Genomic DNA, 20787 nt, shown 5'->3' with positions numbered 1-20787 from the left:
TCCATTTCAGCGACCTCATTAGTCATTAGACATCGTGAGAGAGCGGAATGGGGCGCTCCGCGGAACTCACGAAATTCAAATGTGGTCAGGTGATTGGGTGTAATTTGTGTCATACGTCCGTACGCGGGATTTCCACACTCCTAAACATCCGTAGGTCCATTGTTTCCGATGTGATAGTTAAGTGGAAACGTGAAGGGACACATACAGCACAAAAGCGTACAGGCTAACCTAGTCGGCTGACTGACAGAGACCGCCGACAGTTGAAGAGGGTCGTAATGTGTAACATACAGACATTTGTCCAGACCATCACACAGGAATTACAACCTGCGTCAGGATCGATTGCAAGTACTATGACAGTTAGGCGCGAGGTGAGATAACTTGGCCTTCGTGGTTGAGCGGCTGCTGATACGCCGCGCATCACGCGGGTAAATGCCAAACAATGCCTTGCTAGGTGAAAGGAGCGTAAACATTGGACGACTGAAAACTTAAAAAAGGTTGTGTGGAGTGACGAATCACGATACACAACGTGGCGATCCGATGGTAGGGTCTGGGTGTGGCGAATTCCCGGTGAACGTCATCTGCCAGCGTGTCTGGGGCCAACTGTAAAATTCTGGGGCTGTAATGTTATGGTGTGGTCGTGTTTTTCGTGGAGGGGACTTCCACTCCTTGTTGTCTTGCGTGGCACTATCACAGCGCAGCCCTACATTGATTTTTTAAGCACCTTCTTGCTTCCCACTGTTGAAGAGCAATTCGGGGATAGCGATTGTATCTCTCAACACGATGTAGCACCTGTTGATAATGCACGGCCTGTGGCGGGATGGTTACACGACAATAACATTCCTGTAACGGACTGGCCTGCACAGAGTCCTGACCTGAATCCTATAGAACAAAACACCTTTGGGATGTTTTGGATGCTGACTCCGTGCCAGGCTTCACCGACCGTCATAGACACCTCTCCTCAGTGCAGCAATCCAAGAAGAATGGGCTGCCATTCCTCAAGAAATATTCCAGCACCTGATGGAACGTATGTCTGTGAGAGTGGAAGCTGTCATCAAGGCTAAGGGTGGGCCAACAACATATTGAATTTCAGCAGTACCGATGTATGGAACCACGAACTTGTATCTCATTTTCAGACTGGTGTCCGGATACTTTTGATAACATAGTGTGTATTAGGCAATGATTTTGTTACTATTATAGTAACCTAGAAGTTAAGTTTTGCTAGTGATTACTCTAACGTCTTTCCCCGTTTCTGAGTTCTATGCAAGCTATCTCCCAAGATCACATTCTCCGTAGGAATGATAATTAGGGCAAGATTTTCTTCCCCATCGTATTTAAATTAAAGGAGTTCCTCGCAAACGGAGACGAGCAGAATATCATTTCAGGTTACTCTGCCTACTGCCATGAAAAAGATTCGCAATAAAACGCTGAATCTACCCGAACTCTGTGTTAATATGGACGTTTATATGTTTAACTTATTTTTACCCAACTTTGTTTCTGGATCGAATTAAACACGACTTTGGTTCAATGCAATTTGAAGTGGGCACATCGCTAATCGGCAGGGGGAAACCGAATGTAGATTATGCAGAGATACTTTTCGGTGGAGGAATCATAAATGCACCACCTAACAAAATGAGTGAAATACTCAGAAGACATGACCAGATGTCAATGTAACTTAGGGCAGGTACACATCATCGGCGGAATTGTGACTGACTAGAGTTGCAATTCCTGTAAGGTAGGACTGCCGGGAGAGTGCATTAGTGATGTTCGTGTTTAGTGTTTTTACCAAACCTGATTGGGTGCATAAAGTGTGAAAATTGCCAGATGTTGAGAGACGTAGAGAGGCCTCTTACACGTGTGAGACAGTGTTATCAGCACCCGACAGAGTCTTGAATGGACCTCACTGTTCGCCGACCGCTCGCATCGTGCAGTACTCGTATCCACATTTCTGGAGCGTTCAGAAGTGACAGTGGCCTCATGTTGGGTTGCATGGAACCGCGATAGCACGCATACTCGTCGGAAAGGTTCCGGTCGACCACCTCTGATCACCACAAAGGAGAATCGCCGTATTGTGTGCCAAGCAGGTGATGACCTTTACATTTCTCCGCCTGGTAACCAAGAACAAGTAATGGACCCCTTGCAACATTATGTGTAATTCCACACCATTCGTCGGATACTAGCAGCATCAGAACTAGGGACTTACTGTCTCCAAACCAGAAACGGCTGCGTTTGAAGAGTCTCTGTGAATAGGAACCACAGATCACTGATGAAAGCCGCCGCATTGTTTTGAGCGATGAATCGCGGTTCTGCAGTACCCCGGATGTCGGATGACCCTCGTCGGTGAGTATGGTGGCAACCTGAGGGGGCGCCCCATTCTTCCAATGTTTAAAACCACAATGGTGTTTCTCCTAGCGTCACGGTATGGGGACCCATCTGGTATCACTTCAGGTCACAGCTGGTAGTGACTGAGGGAACTGTGACGGCACGACGCTACGTCAAGGAGATCCTGCCTTCTCATGTGTTACCTCTCATGTGACAGTATTACGCAGCTCGTCGACACGTGGCTCTTGTCTCTACTAACAGTCTGTGTGGTGTTGAGATACTTCCGTTGCTAGCAATATCCCTAGATCTGTCTCAAAGCAACGTGCGTGGGATCATCTCGGAGGTCATCTCCGCCCCAGTGACAGTGTCCCGAATATTTAGAACCAGTTACATCTATGGACCCGCTTACATCACGAGAGTATAAAAATGGCTGTATGACACCCTCCCCATCTGAATCAGTCATTTATCGAGACCAGAGAGGGTACCACGTCATACTATAATTGGCCTCCTGCTGCCAAGTTATTTGTAAATTGGACTCGATTTAGTAATGACTGAAATAATATCACGTACCCCTCAAACAGTGAAGCTTCGTTTCTTTTTCTCCTGCACTTCTGTTTGCTTCATTTTTTTTTTCAGATAGTGTAAGTATAATCTTCAGTTTCCGTACGAGATGTCAATTGCTGGTTCCACGACGATAATTCATAGACTGAAGAAGGTGTCTAAATTATGCTTATCATATGGATGCCCAATTGTACCAGTTGTATGCCGAATATTCCTTATTGATGTGAATAAGGTCACCCCGCAGAAGAATATCGAGCGTGAGTGTAGCCTGGAAGCTGTAATTGTTCTCGGCACGAATTAAATGTTTGCCGACTTTCCCTCATTTACAATTTTGACATGAGAATAGGTTTCTGAAGGGTTTACATGAAAGTTGTAGGGTGGCAGTCCACAATTTTTACATCACAACGTTATTCATAAGTTTCGTAATCTAAATCTCATTTTATGGATGTCGGATACAGCGAAAACCTTAAGAACGTCGTTGTAAAGCATAAAATTGTTTCTGTTGCAATGTGTTTGTTATGCCAATATGTAATTATTTACCTACGATTGTCTTATTGCATTCTGCAGAATGCATAAAATTAATTTTATTCATAATTTTGCATCTACTTCTTTCTAAGAGCTGTATACTGTATAGATAATTTTCAGAGGACTGATCTGTGTTTCTTGTATTAGTATCTAACTTGCATCAAACTTAATTTTATAGGATGGGACAACAATTACTATATAATGTGATATTCATAACGACGTTATGAATGGCTTGTCTAATTGTGGATTAAAATTTGTTGGTTTATATTTTGGTGCTAACACAGAGTCTAAAACAGCACATTGATTTTGTCTAATTAGAGGAATTTGAAAGGAGCAAAACTAACTACAATTTCCATTGTGTTTTACTTACTGCCCCTTAATCGGTTTATAGTCAATATGGCTTATCTTCGTACGAGAATACTTTCTTTGAAAACAATAGTAATTTTTATTTTTACACAGGCAGTGCCGTATAACCTGTCGGTATCACATTCTCTTGCGGTAAAGGTTTCTTTGAAGCTTGTTGCATCTGAAACTGCATTCTGGCTTAGCTTAAGGCATAACTTTGTTTAATTTTTAAAGCCTATGAGTGCTGAAGATTGCTGGGTGCCCAGAGATCATATGGAATATCTCGGGTCTGAATTGAGATGACTGAGAGAAGAGAGGTCAAGTGAGAAAAGGCTATAATAAAGACAGTGACTCGAAGTCGTAACATCTAATCGAAAAGTAAGTAATCAAATACAGTTTTTGGTTTCTCTGGTAATGTTTCACTGTTTTTACGAAATTCTTCACAGAATTAAATGCTTTACCTTAAAGTTCATTTCAAAGAAAATGAACAGTAGGGATTTACTTCCTCGCGTGATATCGTATATACCATTCATACAACATGACTTGGTGCTCCATGGTTGTGTGGCATGATGGAGCATGTTTACTAACATCAGTTAACACTGGTATTTCTTAGACTAGCAAACCTTACAAAGGTAACATATGACAATGGAATATCACCAAAAGTAATTAAGTTTTCAACCTAACACCCAGGAATGCCTTTTACTAATTCTTTCAGAATGTGCTCAATGCTTATGTCGTCCAATATATTCCAGGTACCTACAGTGAACCGGGAAATCAATGAATCGTAATTATTTAAAGTGAACTTTTCTCCTCAATTTGGAAAATATTACATTGTACCATTAAAATGTGTGAACTGTGAACTGAGAGTAATGATTATGTCAGCAGTGCCAGGTGAAATGGAGTGATATGACCATGAAATTTCAGAGCGTCGTGAGGAACATACCTGACGAGAGAACCTGTTTGATGCAATAAAATGCAATAAACATTCGATATCGCAGCACTTCAGACAGGTTTCACAATTATATTGCTGAGTACCCATGATGCCACCAGCCTGAAATAAATCAGGGCAGCTCACCCGATCAAAGAGGAACTACGTCATCAAATGGAAATCTCAGTGGCTTTGCTGCAATCCAAGACAGAAATAACATAAATCGATTTCTACGGAAATTTCAGGCAGAAATGAGACGGAGCATTTAGTCGTACAATGCGTAGACGGCGGCTGTGCCCTAGCCGACAACCGAGTGTAAGGTAGTCCTTTTCCACATGGAGGAGATGGCGGAGCCCTCTCGCTGTGTAAGTGATGACTGTGGTAGTGACGATAGCCAAAGACAAGACAGCATTCTTCCCACGGAGAAGACGGCAGAGGCATCTCAGACCAACAGACCTGAGAAAAAGACACCAATCAGGTAAGGTCGTTTTCGAAAATGAGTACTGGGCCACTGAAGGCAGTGTGACCAGGCAAGGCCAGGTTTGTTGCGCAACTTTCAGGACCAGATCACAGGAACGGCTGTGAAGTCCAACTGAAGGCTCACAGAGGGTGCAATTAGCATGCAAAAGATGCTGGAACAAGTTCGTGTATTGTGCCCAGTGGGGGGACTGCAAGACGTGCTATGTGGTGGCAACACAGGTTGGGCAGAGGACATCAGCAGTGCACTGTCAGCCAATGGAGGATAAGTGCTTGAAACACATGTAACAACCAGGATGTGAAGGCCGCAAATGGTCCAGCAAGGTAGCAATAGCTGAAGAGGACAAGGTGGCAGGTGGGTCTGAAAGCAAAAGCTCTAGACAAATACCCAGGAGGACATGAATGCCTTGTCAACAGCAGTAAGAGGAGCTCAAGGTAGCGAGCCACCCTTGGATGGAAGACCTACTATGGCTGTAGCAGAAGATTCAAGCAGGACCCAGTGCAGCTAGTGGAGGGCTACTAACAGGTAGAGGAGGCGTTGACTTGGGAAACCATTCAGGCCATCTCAAGAATGCACAATGAGGCTGCAGAAGTTGGAGAGACGTGGTGTGGCCAGACATTGCAACTTAACTTCCACAACTGGTGTACAGTAGGTGCAGTTTGTGAGGCAGCATTCGACGACTTCAATGAAATACGTCTTGGTACAGTGACCAAGTCAGGTTGGCCATAGGCACATTCCTGCAGAAAACAGAATGCACACCACAGATATGGTTGTCAGACAATAAGGTGAAAATGTGACAAAGGCGAGACTTATGCTGTGTTGGGTAGTACCCTATAAGGGGAAACATGGGTCTGAAGATGTGAGCTGAATGTTGACAACAGAGAGAAGAAGAGACCAAACCAAAGGCAACATGTCAAGAGGGAACAAGGCATCGTCAGCTGAGTGAACAGAGGACAGAGTTTTAAATGAACACACCATCATCTGACTGTAGTGATGTTAATTTAATTACCACCCAAGTTTTGGCCTTTTATGTCATTTTCAAGTAATTGAGTTTATGTCAATTACTTGAAAATGACATAAAACACGGGAACCTGGCTGATAATTAAGTAAACAGCAATACAGTCAAATGGCAGTGCGTTCACATATTGTTTGAATGTTGCTCAGCAACATCATAAGGACATAGTGTGATCAGTATCCCATGGAGGAGCCGACATAATGAATGGAAATAGTCAAAGGAGCAGGAAGCACATGGGCACAGACTGGGAGGAGATTGTCAAGTAGACAAGTAGCTTGTGGACTGGTGGTGTTTTGATGTAGACCTATAGGTGGTGGGCTAGTGGTGTTTCGCCTAGTTTGGCCCATCTGTCATGGTGCAGGCCAGCAGTATGCAAGGTGGCAGCTTGTGAGCCAGTGGCGTGTGAGTCAGCAGGATGCATAGTGGCAGCATATGGGTGAGTGCAGTGTATTCCAGTGACATGTAGCCTGGTGGAGCATGTGCCAGTGGTGTGCAGGCTGGTGTTATGCAGGCTGGTAACATGTAAGCTGGAAACTTGTGGAACAGTGGCATGTGGGCTGGGTGGGTACAGGCTGGTGGTGAGGAGAGTGCTGGTACTGCTGGAAAGTGAAGAACTGGCACAAGGGAACGTGATGACAAACAAAGGCACATCAAGGAGTTCCTGGATTTTGATGCAGCTATGACAGAGATGCCAGAGCAACAGGAGACAAAGAAGGAAGCTTTGGAGTAAGAGGCTATAGAGCAGCAGACTCTGGAGCAGAAGCACCAGACCAGGTGGTACTGGAGAAGAGGGCAACAGAGCAGGGATGATGGAGTTTTTGACAGGTTCACAGGGTTGGAGGGGCAGGAGCCAGCAGAGCTGGATCTGGGGTCGCTGGAGCAGGTGGCGCCAAAGTCAGAAGCATGGTAGCCAGTGGCGCTGGAGCTGGTGTAACCAGAGCCAGAGGCGTTAGGGCCTTTGGACCTGAAGTTGATTGTAGCAGAACCAGTGGTGCCAGTGCATTGGGGTTACAACCAGTGGTTCCAGAGCTGGAAGTGCTGGAGCAATGAGCACCAAAGCTTTGGACACCATGTGAAAGCCAGAGATAGGGATGCTGGGGCTAGAGGCTCTGGCGCTGGGGGCACCAGAGCGGTGGATGGTGCTGCTGATAGTGTAGAATGAGCACATCCAAAACCTGTGGCACTGGAGCTGTGCCTTCTGGAGCCAGAAGAACTGGAGCTGGTGGTGTCAGAACCAGCGGCACTGGATCTGGTGGCACTGGAAGCTGGAGATGCGCTGAGGCCAGTGTGATGGTGCTAGCAGTGATAGGACCGAGAGGGGCGATGCTGGGGCAGGGGAATTTGGGCAAAGGGCGCTGGGGTAGTGGGTGCCACTGCATTGGGCACCAGAGAATTTGGGACCATGGCACAGAGCACCATGCTAGGAGGTACTGGAGCAGTGAGCACTGATGCAGCGTACACTGGGTCAGGGGGCGCAGGAGCGCGATTAGAGGTGGCAGTACAAGATGCTGGTATGTGAGAGGCAAAGGGGCCAGAAGCCCAAGTTCTGGAGGTGCAAGGAGTGAAACAGTCAGAAGAAAAAAAATCTATGGAGGTGTGTCATTGCAGTGAGGAAGTGGGCCATTAATCCAAAGCACTGTCGAATTATGAAGGAAATGCAGATAGAAGAGGTGGGTGCTAGGTGGCAAACAGGAAGATGTGCTGTCCCATCCATTACAATTGGGTGCTTCGACAGTGAAGAGTGTTTTGACAATTGAGCAATGTCTTGGGTCAGATGGTGCAACTGCTGACCTCATAACGGGCCAAGCTTCAGTAGTTCTGACATGGAGAAGCAAAAGCACAAGTGAAACGAAAGAAGAAACACGAAAGAGAGTCTAATATCAAAAGGAAGCAATAAGGTGAAATGAACTGGGCAAAATGGAAAGTCGCGCTAGTACGGGACAGAAACAAGGTGAAACAGGGAAAAGAAGACAGATAAAAGGAGACAGGAAAAGTACCTGATTCAGTATGGGACTCTTGGAACAACGTGTCCGAAGCAAGACGTCACCAGGTGAGAGGAGAACAGACCTGAAATAAAGGAAATGTTTATCTCACTGAATTTTGTTGTCATGTAGTAGGTGATGTTTGATTCTGCACAGCATATGAAAGAGTTTCAGACGTCTGGAAGATGCTGGGAGGGGGAGGATGGTGTCCAGTATGCGGTCCACATGGTGTACCATGTGGTTCTGACACAGACTGGCCAGAGGACGCTGACAGGTTGCCATCAACAGGTTGGAGACAGCTGCTGGAACCAAAGGTGGCCACCAGTATCTAGGATGCCGACAGTGCAAGCAAGGTAGCAACAGCTGGAGAGTAGTCGATGGCAGCTGCAACCATACATATCAGTTCTAGATGAATGTCCCGAGAGGTCATTAGATGTCATGTCAACAGCAGTAACAGGAGCCCATCACAGCAGCCAGACTTGGATGGAAGGCTTTTTATAGCTGCAGGTTTCTGGCTGAAGGTGCAAGCAAGCAGCTGCTGACCTAACAGGTTGGTGGAGAAGAGGTGGTGTACCATATGTGTGAAATCTTGGTCTGATGCGAGAGGGAAAGAATGGCCCCAATCAAATCAGAGGCATTCCTGTAGATGGCTGAATGCGTGCAATGCATGTGCCTGTCGAAAAAGATGGTGATAACTTGCTGTTGTGGATTGGCAGGAGAGCCAACCCACGAATTTTAGAGGAAGCCGAAAGGCACGCGTTTAAGCTCACGCAGGCTGGCGTGAGGTCTGGAACAGGACAAGGAATTTAGAACTTAGAAAAACGGACGCAGATGGTGGAATAACTTTAATCCATTAATATTGAACGTAGCTCTTGTCTGTACATTATTTGCAATATCAATAGTAACTGAACATGGCGCCTTGCTAGGTCGTAGCAAATGACGTAGCTGAAGGCTATGCTAACTATCGTCTCGGCAAATGAGAGCGTATTTTGTCAGTGAACCATCGCTAGCAAAGTCGGCTGTACAACTGGGGCGAGTGCTAGGAAGTCTCTCTAGACCTGCCGTGTGGCGGCGCTCGGTCTGCAATCTCTGATAGTGGCGACGCGCGGGTCCGACGTATACTAACGGACCGCGGCCGATTTAAAGGCTACCACCTAGCAAGTGTGGTGTCTGGCGGTGACACCACATTCCTCCCCGCAAATCGGCGCACGGTTGTGGCATAAGCCTTCCGCCCGCCGTGGGGAGGACCCCATGTTGACGCATGCGACGAGATGGGGAGCCTAACAACAGGCGAGGCTGTGCCACCCGCGCCCTGCCATTCGGACCGCAGGGAGCTAGGAAACGCCTGAAAACATGCTCCAGGGTGCACGCCAACTTGCGGTGTATGCGCCCGCAGAGAGACAGGAGGGGCGGAAGGGTCGACCTCGATCGGGTCGGGGCACCCGACGGGCGAAGACGACATATGGTCCGGAGGGGGCAAGAGTTCCATGTCGGAGGACAACTGGTCACGGGAAGCGATCGGCAGCGCGTGACCCAGGGAGGCGCCCGGCGGTTGCAGCGACGCGTCCACTGCGGGCGTCGCCGGCGGGAGAACAGGCGGCGGCGGCGGTGGCGGCGGCGAGTCGCCATGGGGCAAAATGGAAGGCAGCGTCGGTAACACCTGGGGCTGAGGCGAGCCGGTAGATGGGTCCCCAGGGCGCTGACCGGACGGCACCGTCGCTGAAAGCAGACGGGGAGTGGCAGATCCCGTGCGACGACAGAGGCGCAGCTGATTGAGATGCCGACGCACCTCACCAGAGGCCCCCAAAACCAGATACATAGCGCGGCCGAGGCAGCGAAGAATGCGCCCTTCAAGCCAACGCCGTGAACCTCGATAGTGGCGGTAGTAGACAACGTCGCCTGGGGAAAAAGCAGGTGTCTGCCGCTGCACAGGAACCTGATGCGGCGAATGTATCAAAGACATCAAGATTCGATGATGACGACCGTGGAGCAACGCAGCCGGCGAGCGACAATCTCGGGGCTGAGAGCGATACGAGGACAAAAAGAGCAATAACGCGTCTTCCCGAGAATGCGACTCTTTCAACTTCAACATCTGTGACTTGAAAGTCCTGACCAATCGTTCAGCGGCACCGTTTGACTGTGGCGAAAACGGCGCGGACGTCAGATGTTGAATACCATTGGCCTTGCAGAATGACTGAAATTCTGCGGACATGAATTGTGGGCCATTGTCGGAAACAATAGTCTGTGGCAGACCTTCAATGCAAAAGATAGCAGATATCGCTTGGATGGTGGCAGAAGACGTCGTGGAAGACATCCAGACAACAGAAGGAAAATTACTGAATGAATCTACCACAACCAACCATCGAGCATTCCAGAAGGGACCAGCAAAATCGATGTGTAAGCGTTGCCAAGGGGAAGTGGCTTTTGTCCATGCAAAGAATTTCCGCGGTGGTGCGGATTGTTGTTCGGCACACGCCATGCAAGAAGAGCACATATTCGTAATCGCAGCATCGATTCCGAACCAAGTACAGTGCTGACGAGCAAGTTGTTTCGTTCTCACTGTACCCCAATGTCCTTGGTTGAGAAGCTGTAACACAGAGGACTGTAACGAACGAGGTACCACGACCCTGGACTGATCATTATCAGAACGCAACAGCAAAACACCACGTCGTACAAAAAGTCTCTACTTGTGAGCAAAAAATCGGCGAACCAACGGATCCCCGATCCGTGACTTTGACAAGGGCCATTGCGTAGCAACAAAACGCAGAACGGTAGCAAGGACAGGGTCAGCAGCTGTGGCTGTAGCTACACGACGAATACCAATCGGAAACGATTCGACCACGTCATCGGTTTCCGCATCAATGAACATGCAAGCAAGTTCGGAAGAATCGAATGCTCTATCCTCAGCAACAGGCAAACGGGACAACGCATCGGCGTTTCCGTGCTTAGCAGTGGACCGATACAAGATATCGTAGCGGTACTGCGAGAGAAAAATAGACCAGCGAATGAATTTCTGCGCTGTACGTGGAGGCACAGGCTAGCCACCTAGCAAGTGTGGAGTCTGGCGGTGACACCACACTTGCAATGGATGAGATCCACACTGTGTACAGGGGTTACCTGAGAGAGGAACGGTGCTCTAGTAGTTTGGAGCACCTGTTCACAGCAGGCTGTACAGAAAGCCAAACCAAGGGCAATTTGTTAGGAAGGGACAAGGAATGGACAGCACAGTCGACAGGAGACTCAATGTTGTCACCAGTGAAGGACGACATGAAGAGGACAGTAGGCAAAGGAGCAGGAAGCACAAGGGCCGACGGTGTGCAGGCGACTGGTGTGTGGGCTAGTTACATGCAGTTTGGTGGCGTGTGAGCTGGTGACTCGTCAACAGGTGGCATGCACGCCACTGGAGTGCAGGCTAGTGATGAGATAGCCAATAGTGGCGGAATCTGAATAGGTGGCAAAAAGCCCAGTTGTGCCAGTAGGAGATGGCGAAGCTGCTCAGGAGCATTAAGCTCTGGAGCAGGAACCGACAGCGCAAAATGCGCCAGAGCAGGAGGCGACGGAGGAGGTGGTGATGTGGCAGGAGGCGTCGAAGCGGGAGCCAATGGACCATGAAGCACTGGAGCTAGAGCCGCAAACCCAAGGCCTCTGCAGCTGGAGACAGGGCAGGAAGTGCGACAGGGCGGTAGGAGCTGTTGTTGGGGGGTTCCACTTATATATCAGAGGAGGAAGCGCTGCATTCAAATGTACGACCAGCAGCGGAACAGAGGCTTGGAGGCTGGAAGATGTCAGGAGAGAAACATTGGTAAGAACAGAAACATAAAGGAGGTGGCTTGTATCAACAAGGCAGGTGGGCTATGAACCCAAGGCATTCTTGAATTCTGAAGTGATCAGGAGCTGCGTCGTTAATTATATTATCTATAATTATTTTAATATATCTGATGTGGTGAGTTATCAACTTCAGTGTTGATTTATTATTATTTCTTTTCCCTTGGTCATAGCTTGTTTTGCCTCTTGTTCAGCTGAAACTAACCAAATTCCTTTTGATTTTTCTGAAGGAAAGTCTGAATTAGTTCAGGGTTTAATATTGTTGATGGGCCATCACAGGAGCTAGGTGGTGTTCAGGAACTTCTGTGCACAATGGAGTCGCTGTGTGGTCCAGTCGACAGCAAGTGGGGGCATAACTACTAAACAGTGCTGAGACAAGCTGATAATGCCCTAGGTCAAATGATGTAACTTTTGACCTCATAACAGCCCAAGTTGCAGGGGTAACAGTTCTATGTGGAAGAAGCCATGGAAGAACAGCAAACGAGACAACAGAACACAGACTACCTCGTTGAGCACAGGACATGGGTGAAGCCCCGGAAGCAAAACAGCCTCTTTAGTGTCCCATTGTGGCTGATGTTTGGTTCTGGATAGCAACTGAAACAGTATCGAATGAAGGCAACTAAATGTCGTCCTGATTAGACGAGAGTTTTTCACTGACCCTATCATAGTTCTTAAGGTGCAAGGTGCGTACACAGTCTATCGGTTGCCGCGAAGAAACACCGCTGAAGGCAAAGTCTCCTTAGGGAGCACTAGTGGTGTCTTAGGCGCTGGCTAACGGCGATGAGCTCTGCCGAATATACTCGCGGACTTCCGATGTGGAACTGCAGTCCACACTGAGATTAGTTGGGCGGTATCCTATACAGGCCGCCCATCAGAGGAATACCAGGAAGTTGCCTAACATCACGTGACTCACAGAAGTGAGCTAGTGCCGGCTGTATCCGGCGGATGTGGCGCCTTCAAATACAGCAACGGCTGCCGCAGCCAAGATGAGCTGCGTCTGAATTGCAGGCGTCTTGATAGGGCGGCAACCCGCAGCACTCTGATGTGCGGCCTCTGTTATGAGGCAGCAGCCAGATGCCGCGATGTGTGCCCAGGGAGTGTCAAAGGTGCATCATTGTTTACAGTGCATACGAGTAAGCTTGTAGATAACGTCAGATCCGCCAAGAGGCTGCTACAAAATGGTATGGTTGTCTATAAGAATGTGAAACGCCGGAAGACTGTAGCTAACCTGCACACCTGCACAGGACTGACGAATGGTGCCTAGACTGGCAATTAACACTCAGCGTACATGAATGTAACAAATTGGGCATACATAGAAGAAGAAGTCTCCTACAGTACAATTGCGCAATTGGTCACAAATAGCTGGAAATAGTAACTACCGTAAAATACCTAGAAGTTACCATAGGGAAGGCAGATGATAGATTCTGACACATAAGAAGAATCCCAAGAAAATGTAGTTCATTCAAGAAAAGAGTGGCTTAAAAAACACTTGTTTGGCCGATTCTTGAGTACTGCTCATTAGTCTGGAACTCTTACCAGATAGCATTAATAGAATACATTGGACAAGATCGAACGAATCGCTTGGTCGGTGCTAAGGGGTCACGAATTTCTTCAACATCTTCCAGTGGCTGATGCTGCAATAGAGCTTTTGTGCATCACGAAGGGGGTTTGCTATTGATCTACATCAAGCATCAGACAGTGGTACATGCGAGACGTACTCTTCACAAAACGCCATACGGTGGCTTGCAGAGTATATATGTTAGCGTAGATACAAATTTACCCTTTGGTCATTGTCAAACGGACTCACAGCTGTTGACTTTATCTTAACCGTTGTCAAACTTTTTTTCTCAAGAGCCAGTACTCGCGTTGTGGGATGGTGCTTCAGCCCACAAATATACCACTGCTGTTTAGTAGAAAAAGACAAACTTGATCCTTCAGCTCCACAATGCGTCGAAGAATTGTACCACGAGACACCGAACATAACTTCGTGTGCGACAATAGCGAATTATGAGTCGAAGCCGTCTCCTTGCAAGGAATATAAAATGGCATAATGTTTATAGGTTTTGCTTTCACAAAATTTACAGCATTGACCTTATCATTCAGCACGTTATTGAGTTCCGATTTTGGATCACCCTCGACATCAGGAATGTCATCAAGCTGCAGGACTAATTTTGGGCTATCATGAGGGTGTGGTATCAACTGATTTTTCGTGTCCATGGCTATTTTATCACTACGGCGATCCAAGGTATCATCTTCAGTCGCTAGTCAAACCTTTCTCCATGTATTATTTCGCACATTTTCACAGTTGCGGTTAGAAGCAATTTCTCACCAATAATGTGGGGTGATTTGGATTTTGCTGTTATGTAGGATACTTTCTAGGGATACTGTTAGCTCTTTCTTAGGAACTGATACCTGCTTTTTTTTTCAGTAATCTGCCATTTCATTTCAATTGTTGCTCATGTCGCTAAAAAAGTCGATAGGTTGAACTAACGAGGTCTGCGTGTTTTGTCTGCATATTTCTCTTTATTTTTATAGGCTTCAAGCTATCGTTGGCTGAAATCTCCAAACAAAGAACACATTGTGATTGTTACTCATTATTCAAAAAAATGCTGGTAAAGCCTAATTTCAGATAATCAGCTTGGTATTTACGCTCTTTGGTTTGGCGTTTAGAACTAATGTTGCTGATAGGAACAGAGGCCGTTGCGAAATAATGTACTTTGATTAAATTCGAATCATTTTCGTTATTAGAACTGCATATTTTGAAGGAGAAGATACACTCTTTGAATCATTTCGACGCAATCTCCTGTTACCACTGCAAATCAGCCACTTATCCAACTACAAGGCAGAGCTTGTATGACTTTATTTTAAAATCGGTTAGCTATTTTCATTGAACACGCATTAGAATTCAACTTCACACTAAAATACCTTTGAACTGACTCCGGAATTCTGGCTGAAATCGAGTGGACAGTCACAATGGGTGTTATTAAAAATCTATTCTTGCAGCCAATGCTGCAAGGAAGTGGCGGTCACACTGGCAAACGGCTAGGTTTTAATTGGTAAGTAGCTAATTCTGCCGTTGTTCGGTGACTGGGACTGTCGGACATAATATTATAGCTACTTTTCACGATGTTCCTGCTGACAGGATCCGGCGGACAGTTCTTGTGAAATAAGAGAGCAAATTAACAATTGTGGAGCTTTCGAATTTGGATCGTGAAAATTTGACATTAGCAATATTTTTTCACCGGAAGTGTTTTACTACATAATATGGAATATAAGTATTTTAGTGAAAGCTGGCGACCTCCTCTATTCTGTTACTCTATGCGTCCCTCACCCCCCACCCCCCATCCCTTCCGGCCTTCCCCACACCAGGAGGGCGGCTGATCTATGGACTGAGAAGTAAGATGCGCAGAACGGGGCTTCTGACGCTAACTTATATCGACACTAGCAGTCAGACTACTATAGTACTGTGAATTTTGTACATGCAAGTCTTAGGTGTCTCAGTTTTCATTTACATGATTGGAATGAACATGCCTAAAATGTTTTAAGAGGTAAGTACAAGGGTGAAACTTCCTGGAAGATTAAAACTGTGTGCCGGACCGAGACTCGAAATCGGGACCTTTGCCTTTCCCGGGCAAGTGCTCTACCAATTGAGCTACCCAAGCACAACTCACGCCCCGTCCTCACAGTTCTAATTCCGCCAGTACCTCGTCTCCTACCTTCCAAACTTCACAGAAGATCTCCTATGAGCTGTCTCCGAAATATCCTTTCTCCCAGGAGTTTTAGTTCTGCAAGGTTCGCAGGAGAGCTTCTGTGAAGTTTGGAAGGTAGGAGACGAGGTACTGGCGGAATTAGAGCTATGAGGACGGGGCATGAGTCGTGCTTGGGTAGCTCAGTTGGTGGAGCCCTTGCCCGCGAAAGGCAAAGGTCCCGAGTTCGAGTATCGGTCTGGCACACAGTTTTAATCTGCCAGAAAGTATCATATCAGCGCACACTCCGCTGTAGAGTGAAAATTTAGTTCTAAGTACAAGGGTGTTTCGTTTTTTGCGACTAGTTTCACAGCTCCGCTGTCACTGTTGTTGGTTACAAGAGGAGAAAGACACCGCATATTTTAGGCTTTGTACTGCATTTTCGTACTACTGCGTCTCTGTTTTTACAAATTATGTTGCAGTGACGTTGCGAAATGGCTTCCTAGTACGCGATAGTAAAAGTGACCCGACAAATGACATATTTGGAGCTATGTTATGTAGCAAATTATCAGTTTCTCTTGCTTTGAAATAGGGAGAGGAAGTTCATCTCTTCTTACTTTCTGTTATAGTCTTTTCAATCGATGTTTATTTATTTGATTTATTTATGCATTTATTTTACCTGGCAAGATTAGGGCCTTCAGACCCTCTCTTACACCTAACCAGGCATACTCAGATTCAACAAATTTCAGTTTCTACAGAACATTAAGGACATATAACATGTTATACAGTATTAATGTTAAAGAAAAAAATAGAGATTATAAAAGTAGTACAATGATAATTATAACAATCAAAAATAATTATAACAATCAAGAAGAATAATAAAAATAATAGTAATGACTATGTATATGAAAGTAAACATATTTTTCTTTTATGGATGTCAGTCCTATTGCTAGTTGGGAATTTTCTCGTTATATTCTTGCAGCTTGTGAGTTATTCTCATCAAGCAGAGACATAAGACGATAGAGATATAGTAAGAGATATAGAAGAGGTAAATAGGTTGGAGGATGAGAAATAGAATGGTAAAATTCGAAGCTATGATGGAGAGGAGAAAGAAAGAGATGAGAGGAGCACAACAATGGTGGCTATACCGTCCCTAATATGTAAGTCTTGAGTTCCCTCTTGAATGTTGAGTGGTTCTGGATAAGACGCAGATCACAGGGGAGCGCGTTCCATAGTCGTATGTTCACATAAGTCGCATAAAATTATTCACACGTTATACAAAGTTTATGAATACTGAAGATAAGCACTGAAGATGATTAATAGGAAGAACATCTGAAGGTGAACATTGCTCGAAGAGTGTATATATTCGACGAATTCACTGCTAGCATACTCCGATTCTACCGAATTAATCATTTACGTCGCAAATGTATGAAAACACAGTTTCACAACGCAGTGCTGTAGTTTGAAGCCTGTGCGTTTGTTTTGTCAGGCCGCAGCTGCCTGGATGCGCGGGGGCCCACGTGCGACGCCTCTCCACAGCCCGACACCGAGCTGACGCTGCTCACCAGGGCCTCCACCGGTGAGTCACTTTCTCTCCAACTCCCACTTATTATTATGCTTTCTTTCTGCCTTTACATTAATTTATACGATTTTTTGCATGTAACAGCTTCGACTTGATGGTGAGACATACATTTATTGACTGGATCTGTCTATTCTCTCCTACCCCTAGCTTGTTTGGATATCTGTTCTACCAACGTTTCATCACATTTCCATGCACACAAACTTGGCTACTCACACGGATACCTTACCATCTCGTTAGACTCCTACCTGTTTTCATCCATACAGAATGCGTCCTCATATCCAACGTATATTGTTCCCAAATTCGATTTCTTTTCCTTTTGTTTCCAATCCTGATATGCTGTCATCACCCCGTAAAACCTACTACTACACTACTGACCATTAAAATTGCTCCACCAAGAAGAAATGCAGATGATAAACGGGTATTCATTGGACAAATATATTATACTAGAACTGACATGTGATTACATTTTCACGCAATTTCGGTGCATAGATCCTGAGAAATCAGCACCCAGAACAACCACCTCTGGCCGTAATAACGGCCTTGATACGCCTAGGCATTGAGTCAAATAGAGCTTGGATGGAGTGTAGACGTACAGCTGCCCATGAAGCTTCAACACGATACCACAGTTCATTAAGAGTAGTGACTGGCGTATTGTGACGAGCCAGTTGCTCGACCACCATTGACTAGACGTTTTCAATTGGTGAGATATCTGGAGAATGTGCTGGCCATGGCAGCAGTCGAACATTTTCTGTATCCAGACAGGCCCGTACAGGACCTGCGACATGAGGTCGTGCATTATCCTGCTGAAATGTAGGGTTCCGCGGGGATCGAATGAAGGGTAGAGCCCCGGGTCGAAACACATCTGAAATGTAGCGTGCACTATTCAAAGTGCCGTCAATGCGAACAAGAGTTGACCGAGACGTGTAACCAATGGCACCCCATACCATCACGCCGGGTGATACGCCAGCGATTCCATATTCTGCTAACAATCATTGGATCTCGACCAATGCGAGCAGCAATGTCGCGATACGATAAACCGCAATCGCGATAGGCTACAATCCTACCTTTATCAAAGCCGGAAACGTGATGGTACGCATTTCTCCTCCTTACACGAGGCATCACTACAACGTTTCACCAGACAACGCCGGTCAACAGCTGTGTTTGTGTGAGACATCAGTTGGAAACTTTCCTGATGTCAGCACGTTGTAGGTGTCGCCACCGGCGCCAACCTTGTGTGAATGCTCTGAAAAGCTAATCATTTACATATCACAGCATCTTCTTCCTGTCTGTTAAATTTCGCATCTGTAGCACGTCATCTTCGTGGTGTAGCAATTTTAATGGCCGGTAGTGTACATACCCTTGATACGCCCTCCCAACGGAACTTCGATCGACTCTCTCAGATAGACATTAAAGTGCTCCCTAATACTTACCTATCCTGTCAGCTTTAAGACTCTCCCCTGTATCCGCACTACAGGCAGTCTCCCACCTTCCGTCCCCATATTTTCCTACACCTGTTGTCTTTATACCAAGGCTTAGCACACACCCCATTCTTCTACCCCATTTCTGTTTCCAAGCATGCATCTACATTTACAAAACACTGGATCCCGTTGCCTGTACCCACTCCCAATTCCATACAGAATGTCCAACCGTCCTTTTCCTATTTTTCCCCTTTCCCAATATAATTCATTCAGCTATCAAATAACCCATGAACCATGGACCTTGCCGTTGGTGGGGAGGCTTGCGTGCCTCAGCGATACAGATAGCTGTACCGTAGGTACAACCACAACGGAGGGGTATCTGTTGAGAGGCCAGACAAACGTGTGGTTCCTGAAGAGGGGCAGCAGCCTTTTCAGTAGTTGCAAGGGCAACAGTCTGGATGATTGACTGATCTGGCCTTGTAACAATAACCAAAACGGCCTTGCTGTGCTGGTACTGCGAACGGCTGAAAGCAAGGGGAAACTACGGCCGTAATTTTTCCCGAGGGCATGCAGCTTTACTGTATGATTAAATGATGATGGCGTCCTCTTGGGTAAAATATTCCGGAGGTAAAATAGTCCCCCATTCGGATCTCCGGGCGGGGACTACTCAAGAGGATGTCGTTATCAGCAGAAAGAAAACTGGCGTTCTACGGATCGGAGCGTGGAATGTCAGGTCCCTTAATCGGGCAGGTAGGTTAGAAAATTTGAAAAGGGAAATGGATAGGTTAAATTTAGATATAGTGGGAATTAGTGAAGTTCGGTGGCAGGAGGAACAAGACTTCTGGTCAGGTGACTACAGGGTTATAAACACAAAGTCAAATAGGGGTAATGCAGGAGTAGGTTTAATAATGAATAGGAAAATAGGAACGCGGGTAAGCTACTACAAGCAGCTTAGTGAACGCATTATTGTGGCCAAGATAGATACGCAGCCCACACCTACTACAGTAGTACAAGTTTATATGCCAACTAGCTCTGCAGATGACGAAGAAATTGATGAAATGTATGATGAAATAAAAGAAATTATTCAGATAGTGAAGGGAGACGAAAATTTAATAGTCATGGGTGACTGGAATTCGAGTGTAGGAAAAGGGAGAGAAGGAAACGTAGTAGGTGAATATGGATTGGGGCTAAGAAATGAAAGAGGAAGCCGCCTGGTAGAATTTTGCACAGAGCACAACTTAATCATAGTTAACACTTGGTTTAAGAATCATGATAGAAGGTTGTATACATGGAAGAACCCTGGAGATACTAAAAGGTATCAGATACGAGGGTTGCCCAGTAAATAATGCCCCATATTTTTTTTCTCCAGAAGTATTTATTCCACAACAATCAAATTTACATATGTGAAAGACTGATGTTTTGTCTACTTGCTTTATTTTTCCACATAATCTCCTTCAAGTTCGACGGCCTTTTTCCAGCGAGACACAAGAGCGTGTATTCCCTGCCGGTAAAAATCTTTACTCTGCCTACGGAGCCAGGTTGTCACTTCGTGAATCACTTCTTCGTCATCGGCAAAACGTCTTCCACGAATGAAATTCTTCATTGGCCCAAACAAGTGAAAGTCTGAAGGAGCCAAATCGGGGCTGTAGGGTGGATGGGGTAACACTATCCAACCCAGTTTCACGATGTGTTCACAAGTCCTCAAACTTGTGTGAGGACGAGCGTTATCATGCTGAATCAAAACATCCTGTGGGTTAACATGACGCCCAAGGCGCCGGAAGCGCTGCTTAAGTTTGTCTAATGTTTTGACATAAGCCTCTGAATGAATGGTACTGCCTTTTGGCATCACATCAATGAGAATTACGCCCTCGCAATCCCAAAACACAGTCATCATGACTTTTCCGGCTGAAGGACCTGTTTTGAATTTTTTCTTCTGTGGAGAATAAGCATGACGCCATTCCATCGATTGTCTTTTTGTTTCGGGCTCAAAATGATGCACCCAAGTTTCATCACCTGTCACAATCCGTGACAAAAAGGCCTCCCCGTCAACGTGAAAGCGTCGCAACAAATCGAAAGAAATGTCTTTTCTTTGGGATTTGTGATCGACAGTAAGACACCGAGGA

The 20787-nt window shown here is 46.1% G+C and overlaps 1 long non-coding RNA gene across 1 annotated transcript in view; it reads left to right on the top strand.

The window, feature by feature from the left end:
• LOC126203629 (uncharacterized) overlaps nt 1-20787 on the top strand; it is a 297860-nt gene that overhangs the window by 23407 nt on the left and 253666 nt on the right. Inside the window, exon 2 of the long non-coding RNA XR_007540319.1 lies at nt 17154-17243. This is a non-coding gene — a long non-coding RNA (uncharacterized LOC126203629). The remainder of the gene's footprint in view (nt 1-17153; nt 17244-20787) is intronic.

This window comes from Schistocerca nitens, chromosome 9, assembly GCF_023898315.1.
Source record: "Schistocerca nitens isolate TAMUIC-IGC-003100 chromosome 9, iqSchNite1.1, whole genome shotgun sequence".
In the NCBI taxonomy this organism is placed as follows: Eukaryota; Metazoa; Arthropoda; class Insecta; order Orthoptera; family Acrididae; genus Schistocerca; species Schistocerca nitens.
Note: the sequence above shows the minus strand (reverse complement) of the source record. Positions and strands in the feature narration are given on the sequence as shown.